Source organism: Capra hircus, chromosome 18, assembly GCF_001704415.2.
Source record: "Capra hircus breed San Clemente chromosome 18, ASM170441v1, whole genome shotgun sequence".
NCBI lineage: Eukaryota > Metazoa > Chordata > Mammalia > Artiodactyla > Bovidae > Capra > Capra hircus.
Genome location: NC_030825.1, coordinates 2,812,645 through 2,824,400, shown reverse-complemented (window position 1 = coordinate 2,824,400; position 11,756 = coordinate 2,812,645). Strand labels below are relative to the sequence as shown.

At 49.8% G+C, this 11,756-nt stretch overlaps 1 protein-coding gene across 4 annotated transcripts in view; it reads left to right on the top strand.

Moving 5' to 3' along the window:
* Positions 2,282-11,756, top strand: part of IL34 (interleukin 34) — a 60,683-nt gene continuing 51,208 nt past the window's right edge. For all 4 annotated transcript variants that reach the window (XM_018061673.1, XM_018061670.1, XM_018061675.1 and 1 more), the window contains exon 1: positions 2,282-2,450. The gene's annotated coding sequence lies outside the window, so the exon portion shown is untranslated. The remainder of the gene's footprint in view (positions 2,451-11,756) is intronic.

Genomic DNA, 11,756 nt, shown 5'->3' with positions numbered 1-11,756 from the left:
TGGAAATCACTAGGTGGCCTCCAGGTGACTGAGGGAACATTGCTTCTTGTTAAAAATGAAGCAAAAGAAATCAGAACACCAAGTTTCCCTGAGAGGACAAAGCTAAAGAGTCAGCACCACCTCACCCTCTAAATGCAGCAGTTCAGTCCATACCCAGTTAGGTTTGGCTGTGATCCCTGAGTCAAAGTCACCTCAGTTCCCCACCTCTGTCTTTTGGAGTCTGGTCCTCAAAATTTTATCCCACAGGCCCACCCAGCAGAATTCACCCTTTTCTGTAAAGCAAAATCTCTGGGGATGAGACCTGCTTTTGATAAGGTCATTTCAAGAGAGTTTTCAAAGTTAATAATTTGGGGTCATGAGTAAAATGCGTGTGAGCTAGTGTGATGTGATGGTGAAGAGAAGTGTCAGCATTCACTGTGAGTCCCTGAGGGTGGGCGCATGCAGGACTCTAAACACGGGCCACTGAGGAGTCTCTTGCCTTTAAGGAGCTGATGCTGCAGCTGGAGAGAGGGACTTCACATAAGTCAGTCCGAAACCAGATCCCATCTGCCACGTGTAAAGTGGGAGTGAAGTCCATAGCAGAACACTGGATGCGAAGTCACATGACCTGGCTTGACCAGTCTCTAAGCTGGGCCTCAGCTTCCTTTCTGTAAAAAAAAAAGACCAACCTCTAGGGGTTATCATAGTAGCAGTAAAGTACTTTCCACTGAGCTTCTGGGGATCTGAGGAGGTTTGGCCACTGGGTCCAAAAGCCTTGGGAGACCTGGAGCCACCCCTATCTTGAACTGCAGTCCTACACGTGATGCCTTGAAAGAAAGCGGTATCCCTCTAAGCCATGAGGTCCCAGAGAGGGCACAGAGGAGTTTTGTTCAGACTTCTGCAGGGCCCCATTCTGCGGCTGTTTGCCTATCACTTCCACCCCATCTGTCCTTCCATGGGCTGCTCGACTGCTCCACTCAGCTGGGCACAAATACAGCAAGACTTTGCTGAGGGTGTGGCCAGCGCCGTCACTGTCTTGCAGATGGGAGCAGGGAGTTAGGCATAGTTTTGGGTTGGCCAAAAAGTTGGTTCTGGTTTTTCTGTAACATGGAAGAATCCTAAGAGCTTCTTGGCCAACCCAGTACATTCCAAATGTAGGCATTATTGTCTTACTGGAAGTCCAGGACCAAACCAGGAATCCGGGTTTGTCAGTCCAATTGAGAAAACATTTCTTGAGAAATTTCTTGAACAAGTACTTGTGCCAAGCATTAACATTCAGAATAAGACGTGCTAATATCTAGGCCAGCATTTCCCAACCCAGGTGCTGTGGAATCCTAAATGTTAAATAAGGGACCTCTTAGTGAAGGATCCTGTGCTTGTATCAGGGAAGCCTGCAAACTATCTTGGATAGTTTGATGCTTTGAACACAGCCCTTCCCTGATCCCTTGCTCTCTACTTGTCCACTGGTAGAGACGCTGAAGGATTCCTTGAGGGAAATTCCAGGCAGTTCAGTGGCTAGGATTTAGCGCTTTCACTGCCATGGCCTGGGTTCAATGCTGGCCGGGGAACTAAGAGCCTGCAAGCCTCCCTTGGGGAACTGGCCCACCCCTAAGCACTCCAAATATGGTCTAAGTACATGAGACCTTGCTCTGAAAACTAGGTAGAGATGGAGCTCCCCCTTCGGTGGCCACAGAACTGCTGGCAGAACCGTTCTCAGCTCGCATTCTGACCCAGGCAATGTGAGAGTGCTCCTTGTCCTTGGAGATCGTGTCACCAGGAACTCCCACAGACACGGTGCCACACCACGCATTACACCAGGACAGGCCTGGAGCCGTGGAAAGAAGGAAGCCCTCTGGCTGTGTGATCTTGGTTTAGATACTTTCTCTCTCTGGGCTTACGTCTCCATCTGTAGGCTAGGTATTGATTGGTCCTCAACACTGATGACATTTATCAAAGGCCTTTTCTTCCCCTGATGTTTGTTCCCCTGCGTACACGTGCAGTCCAGACAGTACTACATCACAATGGTTTTGTTAAGTTTTGTGGAATGGTTCTTGTCGGAATAAATGTGCTATGGAGAGGAACTGGCATAGCCCCCTAAAACAGCCCATCCTGCCTAGGAGCCAAGACTTGGTCTGGGGACTTCCACCGTTAACTTGCCTGGCGCACTTGGTCAGAAGAGTTCCTGGCTGATCCTCTGGGCTTGTGGCCCCCTCCTACTCCACTCTCCGAGGCAGGCTGGGGCCACGTGGCCCTGCCCCGCCCTTGCTGGCTCCAGTTTCTGAATCAGTTGCAGTGGCCTGCTTTCCCCGCCCTTCCCATCAGTCGGGAAGCCTGGACTGTGGGCTGGGGGAAGCCACAGCCTTTCCCACCTGGCACCCACTGCCCCCTGCCCTTGGTACCTGTTCCAAGCCCTGAAGCCCCTTAAAGCTGCCAGCGAAGCCCTAGAAGACTGTATCTTGGTACTTGAACAGGTAAGAAAGTGGTTGATTTTCTCTCACGTGGTTTTCTTTGCCTGACTTGTCCAAAACCCAACTTAGCTGCTTCCTTCACAGATCACAGCAAGAGGGATTTGAGCTAGACTTGAAAAATAGTCCCAGCAAGAAGCTCTGAATTACGTCTTAGAAAAATGGTGTGAATTCTCTGCTCTGCATTTCTTTTTTAAACCTTTGCTTTCATCAGCTTTGCAGGAAAAAAGCAGATCCAAATAGCTATAAAGCAAGTTACTTCTCTTCGCATTCCCTTCTGAGTTTTGTAAATCAACAAACCCACATTCTTAAATGGTTGTCATGGGTTACTGAGGGCTCTTCCACCGGATATTGCTTTGGTTTTTAGATCTTAATGTATTACTGTGTGCATGAGTTATGTACATGAATTACCTTATTAGAAATTGACTTAAAATTCTCTAAAGGAAAGGAAAAAATAAAATGGCATAAGTTAGCCTTCTTCCTTCAGATGGTTTTGTTGCAACAGTATTCTGAAATTAAAATGAAATGTTCTGCTTTTGCACTTTGCATTGAAACCAACTAACTGATTTTTAAGTCTGTGCGGTGTCCGCCAGGATATGCATCCTTTGTCCCTTAGTTGTGAATTTAGATGGCTTCCAGGTGTTGCGTGATTAATAATTTGACTTTTATGGACAACTCTGTGGAAATAACTTCTTTTAGATTTTTTTTTCTTTTAATCTGTCCTTGGATTTTATTCTCCATCCAGAATAAACACTTGGGATAAAGGGCAAGAACATTTTTGTAGCTCAGCTCATGTTACACATGGGGTCAGCTCATTCATAAGATTTTCAGGACCGTGATGGCATGAGGGAGTGGGTGGGGAACTTGTTTTCTCTAAATTTTTCAGGAAGTGGGCTGGAGGCAGTTTAGTACAGTGGTTAAGACTTGGCCTTTGAAGGCAGGAGAGCCTGGGCTTATATGAATAGCTGCCTGACCTTGAATCCTTACCTAATAACTTCAATTAGTTCACATGTAGAATACAGACTTTAAAACTCCTTAGCAGTACAGGATAGGCAGAGAGAGTATTTGTAAAACAGTGTTGGTGCGTAATAAGCACCCTGGAAGGCTCTTTCAAACCCGGGGCTTCCTCTGGGCCGTTTTAGACACAAGGCAGAATTGAGACAGTCACCTCAGGGGCATCTTTTTGACCTCTTACCCCCTTCTAATTCAGCCTCCTGTTAGAGATGTTTTTTGTTTGTTTAACTTTGCCCCAATCTGTGCTAAGGCTGGTGAACTGGGCACTGGGGAACCAGCAGTTCAAATCAGCCTCTTTCTGAAGGTCACTCAGACTCGGCCACCAGCCATCAGATCTGAATGCCACCAGTCCCATCTCTTAGCCACCTTTCTCAGAGGACAGGTCTCAGGGATCACTGGACAGAGTGGAGGGCTCCTCCAAAGCCTGTCGACCCACCTTTGTCCTCCACCCTGGTAGATCCCTGGGAGGCCACATCGAGGCACAGAGAAATGCTCCCAGGCTGGGTTCTAATCCTGGCCATACCAATTCCCGGTCAATGGACTTCTCTGAGTGTCAATCTCCTCATCTGTAAAATGGGAATGTTAATACCTGCGCTATAGAATTACATGAAATTATAGAACTCAAGCAGCTGGCACTTAGTGGCCCATTACTATGGAAGGTCAAGACCATGTTCCAGAGCCTTTGGGAAAGTACCAGAATTAGACATAAAAGATAGGCAGAAGACTCACGTTCATTGTCAGTCAACAAACACTCATCATTCATGGTGCTGGACGCTCGGGAGAGATGTATAACACGGGCTCCCTGCTCTTGGTACAGGTGTACAGCCCATCCCAAGGGACAGAGGAGACAGCAGCTGCCTGGGCACTGCAAGATACCCCACTTGAAAGGGAAGAATAATCTGTGAGGCTGAGATGGGGAGGAAGGAGGACAAGCTAAGCTGGTGTGGGAGAGCCTGGCTTGCAAGTCAGGGCCCAGGGCTCTGGGGCTCTGGTACAGCTCTGCCATCTTCAGAGCCAGGGTCTTCTCTCCGGCCTCCAGTGAGAGTTAAGGCACTCAGGTTTCTTCCAGCTCCTTCCTTCTGGGAGTCTGCAAAGTGTCTCTGGAGGCCACATCCCCCCACCCCTGCAACACTGTCTGTCCAAGGTAGCTGTCCAGGACCCAGCCTCGGTCTTGGGAGGAAGAGGCATCCTGTCCGAAGTGGACAGCCTGTCCATGTGACCCAGAGAGGCTCCACGGCAGTCTGAGAACGGCGGCCTCTAAGTCTGTGAGAATCCTGGAGCTCCTGGGCTCTGACTACCCCGCACACTTTTGTCTGACAGCCGTGTCCCCCAACTGAGGGGTAGTGTACCCTGGAACAGGGTTGCGGTCATCCTGGGAATGTACTCTGGAGCTTCCCAGCAGCTGCCAAGAGAGTTCTGTCTGTGCATCTCAGCGAGGAAGGCTCAATAGCCACGCCTGGAGAACCAGCCAGGACTTCCCATTTGGGGCCATCTTAAGTGGGTGCAAAGGTCGATGAGTGGGGATGTAGCTACAGTGAGCAAGGCTGAGGTCAGGACGATGAGTCTAAAAGGCCAAAGACATGTGGACTCGCTACTGTGGCCCGCTGCTCAGAAAGGCCAGGCCCTGCTCGTCACGCTTGCTGGGTGCCTCTCGTCTCTCGTAGCATGAGAATGCCCACGTTCTGGCTCAGGATTCTCTCACCATATCCAAGCTTTATCACCCACAGGCCTCCTCAATCTTCCCTTCAAGGAAGGGAATTTGGAGCATGCCATGATGTGGATGAACCTTGAGGATATTAAGCAAAATAAGCTAGACAAAGAAAGACAGATTCTGTATGATCGCACGTATGGGAGGGAACTAAGAGGAGTCAAATGCGTAGAAGCAGTGAGTAGAATAGTGGTTGCCAGGAGCCGGGGGAAGGAAGGAATGGGGAAGTTATCGTTCAGTGGGTTTAGAGTTTCAGTTTTGGAAGATGAAAAACTTCTAGAGACAGATGGTGGTGATCGTTGCACAACAAAGTAAATGTACTTAATGCCACTGACATGGACAGTCAGAAACGGCTAAGATGTGTTGTTATGTGTATATCACTACTGTTTAAAACTTGGTGTGGGGGGATAGGTAGTCTACGCCTCATAGGGATTAAGAAGTGAATGAAGCAAGTGAATTGAATTATTATTAATGTCAGGTTCTAGACACATCCAAGACTTTTTTGCCTCACAAACCCAGCACTGGAGAAGATTCATGTGTCCCTGTGGGGAGTGGCTGTGCTGTTCTGCATGAGATGTTCAGGATGAGGTTCAGGGGAGACTTCCTGAAGGAATGACTGAGGTCCTGCCCAGAGGGCTCCTGGCATTTGTGGGGCGAGTAGTTTCCAGACACTGGAAAGTCCCTGGCAGAAAAGAAAAAAAATCACTCCCACTAAGGGACAGTTTGAAAGGGAGATTTTAGATCCACCTGGAGAACTTGTGATCAGAGCTGTTTGAATGTGGGATGGGCTGTCTTATGGAGTACTGAGCTCCCCGTTAGTACAGGCATGTAAGGAGAGTTTGAGCAAGTTGCAGAGACTCTTGCATGAGGCAAGGGTAGGGCCAGAGGGTTTCCTAGGCTCTGTGCCTCTGTGATGTGATCCAGTCCAGGCCTGTGTAAAGATGTGACCCAAGTCAGAGGGAGGGGACAGGCAGGGGGAAGGCATGCTGCCAACCTTCCCCTAAATAACAGTAATGACAGCTGCTCCCATTCTGGGTCCAGACTGTGTTAAATGCTGAACTGGCTTGATCTGGGATCCTCACCACAAGCCCAGATGGTGGGTGCTACTATCGTCTCCATTTTACAGCTAGGAGCTGAGGCCCCGCTGCCAGTTCCCAGGCTTAAGTCTCCTGCCCAAGGTCAGCCAGTAGGCCACAGAGCTGGAGTTAGAACCCAAGCAGCCTGGCGCCAGCCCTCTGCCTCCGCAAGCTGGCTGCTCCCTGCTCCCTGGGTGCTGACACTCTCACAAGGCAGGGATCTAGCAGCTGCCCCGCTCCCTCCATCTGGTTTCTCTGCGGAGCCAGGCCCCACCTGCTTGGCTCCAGGGTTCAAGGTTAACCCTTGGCAGACAACACTGGCCTGGATTGAGAGCTAAGCTCCTGGTCACTCAACATCCCCCTTCGCCTTCTGGTAAACAGGACCCGGCTTGACAACTCTCTTCAAGGTTCCAAGTCTTTCCCATAGCTGTTGAGTGAGTTCATTGTGTCTTCTTTTGCAAGTGTGTTTTTTCCAACGCAGCTCTTTGGGTGCCAAGACCTTGTCTGCATGATTCAGTTTGTCCAAGTTCCTAGGCTTAGCACCCGCAAGTCAACAGATGCCATCCCTAACAGCGGCAGTACAACGGCCTCCTGTGCCCTCAGAGTTAGAGAGGGAGCCCTGGCCGGGGCGGCCTTACACAATGACCCAGTTTGTGGGGCTGGCCTTGACACCTTACGAAGGTGCAGGCAGCTACCATGTAAAGACATCTCTGGACTTCCCCGGGGCCCAGTGGTTAAGTATCCGTGCTCCTGCTGCAGACTGGTTCCCCAACCAGTCTTCAATCCCTGGTTGGGGAACTAAGATTTCACACGTGGCCAAAAATTTTTTTTTAAATAAAGATAAAGGCATCTCCATGTCAGTTGGGCACTATCTCACCCAATCCATACAGAGCCCGGGATCCTCCCATATTACAGATGAGGTGACTGAGACTTGGAGAGGTGAATTCCCGTGTTTAGAAATCAGGAGTCTTTCTCTCTCCCCTTGGGTGTCTTGGAGGCTTCACACGGATAGCTGATCTGACAGCAGTAGTAACAGTGCCACTTGCTGTTTGGCCGTGTAACGTACCCTTAAGATTTCTCCCCTGGTGCCTCCTGGCCCCTCACTGCCACCCTGGGAGTGGGCCCAAGAAGTGCTGTTTCATGGATGAAGAAGGTGATCTGGGGCTTCCCAGGGCCTCTCAGAGGACGGGGTACACCAGGGCAGGGTGGTGACCCTTCTGGTCCTCCTTGCTCTGCAGGCCCCTTCCCCGCCCTGCACTGGTGTCAAGCTGTGGAGCCCTCCTGCTGGCCTCCTTGGAGGCTCTGCCCCGGGCCCCAGTGAAGCGGGTTAGGCACAGAGGCCAGCAGACCAGCCGGCCCAGAAGAGGCTGGGCTGGGGCCAGGTACTTTCCAGTGTCCTCCCGCAGCTGGGAAACCTTTCTTGGATGACATCTCTGCAGAAAGTGCCTCCCGGTCTTGCTTGCCCTGGTCTGCCTCCCAGCCCAGAGAAGACTCCTCTTCTCCCTGTCCACAGAAGTCATATAGGCAACCTAATCAGCAACAGTGTTCTGGAACCTGTGAGCCTATAATGCATGACTGTTAACCCCAGAGGAGGAAGCTGAGGCTGGTTTAGAATCTGGGACTTAAACTATCTGCTATCTGCCAGCAAAACCCATAATATTGGATGAATCATTTTCACTGTATACTTCTTCAGTTTTCAGTAATAATTGGTGTTTTTTTTTTTTTAAAGAAAGAAAGTGAAGTCGCTCAGTAGTGCCCGACTCTTTGCAACCCCATGGATAGTAGCATGCACCAAGCTCCTCTGTCCATGGGATTTTCAAGGCGAGAGTACTGGAGTGGGTTGCCATATCCTTCTCCAGGGAATCCTCACAACCCAGGGAACGAACCCAGGCCTCTCACATTATAGACAGACGCTTTACCATCTGAGCCACCAGTTGAGGCGAAAGTGTCGAGGGCTCCATATAGCCACGCCACCGCAGATACACAGTGCCACACATTACTATTATGGGTTATTAATGTGATGAGCTTGGTACAGTTGATGAATCATTATTAACACATTATTATTATACTGGGAGGGATTGGAGGGATCGGGGGCAGGAGGAGATGGGGACGACAGAGGATGAGATGGCTGGATGGCATCACTGACTCGATGGACGTGAGTCTGAGTGAAATCCGGGAGTTGGTGATGGACGGGGAGGCCTGGCATGCTGTGATTCAAGGGGTCGCAAAGAGTCGGACACGACTGAGCGACTGAACTGAACTGAACTGACTGAATACATTACTAAAATTCATAGTCTCCATTAGGGTTCACTTTGGCGTTACACATTTACAGGTTTGTTTGTTTTTGGCTCTGCTGGGTCTTCATTGCTGTGCGTGGGCTTTCTCTGATTGCGGCAAGCAGGGGGTACTCTTAGCTGAGGCTCGCAGGTCTGCCGGGAACATGGGCTCAGTGGTTGCAGCGCACAGGTGCTCTGTGGCACGTGGGATCTTCCTAGACCAGGGGTCAGACCCATGTCTTCTGCATTGGCAGGTGGATTCCCAACCTGTGAACCACCAGGGAATTCCCTATATGGTGACTTTTTAAAAAAAATTATTTATTTGGCTGTGCTGGATCTTAGTTGCAGCATGCGAACTCTTAGTTATTGTACGTGGGATCTAGTTCCCTGGCCAGGGATCGAACCCTGGCCCCCTGCATTGGGATCACAGAGCCACTGGACCACCAGGTAAGACCCACTTATATGGTGATTGACAGTCTATACAAATATAGGCAATGTGTTCTTCAGCCCTTGCATCTAATAAGTGGTACCAGTTTTACTGAGTAGAGGACGGTTCTTTATATAACCGTACCTCCTGGGAATATAGCAGGTAAATGCCCAGGTGGCCCAGGCCCTGTGGGAACAATTCCGTAAAGGGTCTGGGAGTCCTTTCCCTCAAGGCGTGGCTTAGACCTCCTGCAAGAACTGTTCCCCAGGTCCTTTCAGGCATGTGACCCTCCATGAAAGACCTCGCGGAGGCTTCCTTCCTTCATCACGGGGCTTAGAGGGACGGATGCTGTCCTGGCTTCCGCCTCCAGCTCACCTTGCACGACAGTGCTCCCTGAGTGTGCTCACCAGGTTACTCCCCTGCTCACAGCCTGTGCTCACTGCACGATGCCTGGCACACCGAGAGGTGCACGGCGCTGAAGGCCTTCTGTAGTCTGGCGTTGCCCTGCCTGTCCAGCGTGCACTCCCATGACACCCCGATGCGGCTCCTCGGCTCTGGACAAAGGACCTTCTCTGCCGTCCCAAGCACTTGCCCTGTAGCCTCATCTCCATTCCGTGCTCACTTTATCCCCACTTCTCCCTGCTCAGTAATGTCTCTTGTCCCCGTTTTCCATCTTCATCCTCTGGCTTGAGTCTCTTCTCCCCGCCATGAAGCCTACTTGGACCACTTCAGCCGAATTTGATCCATCCTTTTTCAAGCACTTATCACATTTACTGTCCATACCAAACAGACTAGCCTTGAGTCATTCTGTACATGTTCTCTGGGCCTGCCTCCCAAGATCACCAACTAGCCTGTGATTTCCCTAAGAGCAAAGAACTGAATCCCCAAGAGCCTATGGTGGTTCTGGGCATATACTGCCTGCTTACTAGCCATTAACAGCAAGACACTGCATATGGAAATAGTCTGTAACTCTCGGGTAAGATAGCAAGATGCCCAATGAGGCTCTAGTGTTACCATATTCCACTGATTCTAAAACACACCTTTCTCCCACTCCCTGCATTTTAACATCTCCTCTGAAGCCAGGATCAACGGCAAATCACAATTTAACTGACAGTTTTTTTCCCTCTTTCTCAGTGTCACATATAATTTTGGTGCATTTGATAATCAGTTGTGCATTAGACTTAAGGAGATGCAGTGTTACTGGTTGATGTGAGAATGTGTTTCTGGAATGGATCTGCTGATAAAGCTTCTGGGAGAAATGAGGGGAGTCTAGGAAAGATGAAGGGAAACTGGGTGGAGAGGATGCTGGGGGAGATGACAGATGCTGGGAGCAGTGGGGGATACTAGAAAAGGAGGGGAGGGCACCCTGTTGAGCCCAGAAGCTTTTCAAATCACTCCGCGTTGATCCAGCTATTCCTGCTCTTCATGTTCCCATCCTCTGTGCATATGCTATTTCAGAGGCTGATTCCCAGAGGCAACCTCTGGGTCCCTCTCTGAAGTTGCAGGGTGCTCAGGAGAAGGCAGTGGCACCTGACTCCAGTACTCTTGCCTGGAAAATCCCATGGGCAGAGGAGCCTGGTGGGCTGCAGTCCATGGGGTCGCTAAGAGTCGGACATGACTGAGCAACTTCACTTTCACTTTTCACTTTCATGCATTGGAGAAGGAAATGGCAACCCACTCCAGTGTCCTTGCCTGGAGAATGCCAGGGACGGGGGAGCCTGCTGGGCTCTCATCTACGGGGTCGCACAGAGTCAGACACGACTGAAGCGACTTAGCAGCAGCAGCAGCAGCAGCAGCAGCAGCAGCAGGTTACCCCTCCAGCTTCAGATTCTTTGGGCTTCATCTCATATGTTGGGCCTCCCTTAGCTTCACAGTCACGTTCTAGCTGCATAAAGCTGCTGGGTGGGAGAGTGTGGTCTTCTTTTCCCTTCAGACTGCCCTCTAATGTGGAGTTATCAGCAAGGGCTTTGGGGTAAGACATATTCAGATTTAATACTTGCTGTCCCATTTGTTAGCTGTGTGATTTTTGGTAGCTTGTAAAACTTTCTGAGCTTTGGTTTCCTCATCTTTAAAGTGAGGGTGAGAGAATTCCCTGGAGGTCCAGTGGTTAGGACTCTGCACTCTCACTGCTGAGGGTGCAGGTTCAGTCCCTGGTCAGGGAGCTAAGATCCTGCAAGTCGCAAAGCACAGCCAAAAAAAAAAAAAAAGGGTGAGAATTTCTAACTCTGGTATTGATGTGCATGTGTAGTGGTGGAAAGGAGATTAAATGACATTAAGTGACTGATATCAGCTCTTATTATGTTGCTGCTGATAATCATTGTCCTTTTGTCTTTTTATTTAAGCCGAGGTAGCCCTTTCAGCCCAAGGTAGCTACTTCTCACGGACACTGCCTACGTTATCAACCCAGATTTTACGAGCCCCAAACACCCCTGAAGCAGAGGGAGCACGGTCTCCCTGGCCATCCCCAGCACTGACTGGGAGCTCTGACTCTTTTCCCTCTTTCTGTTAGTTTCCTCTGAGCACCTGGCTGTTGCCTGCTGATCACCAGAGTTTCATTAGAGAAATAAAGAAAAAGGCCGTGTAAGGTTATAGCTAAAACCAACATAAGGAAAAAGAAGTGTAAGTGAGGCTCCTTTTCAATGAGATGTAAGATTTGATAGTTTTTCAGGAAAACTAAAAAAGATCCAGAAATTCAGGATACAAAATAATCAGCACATTTTTTTATGCATAGCTGAGCTGGATGGACGGCCCCTGGGCAAGACAGTAAAGGAAGTTGGGAGGGAGCAAGGCTGCTTTGCCTTCCCAGAGGGC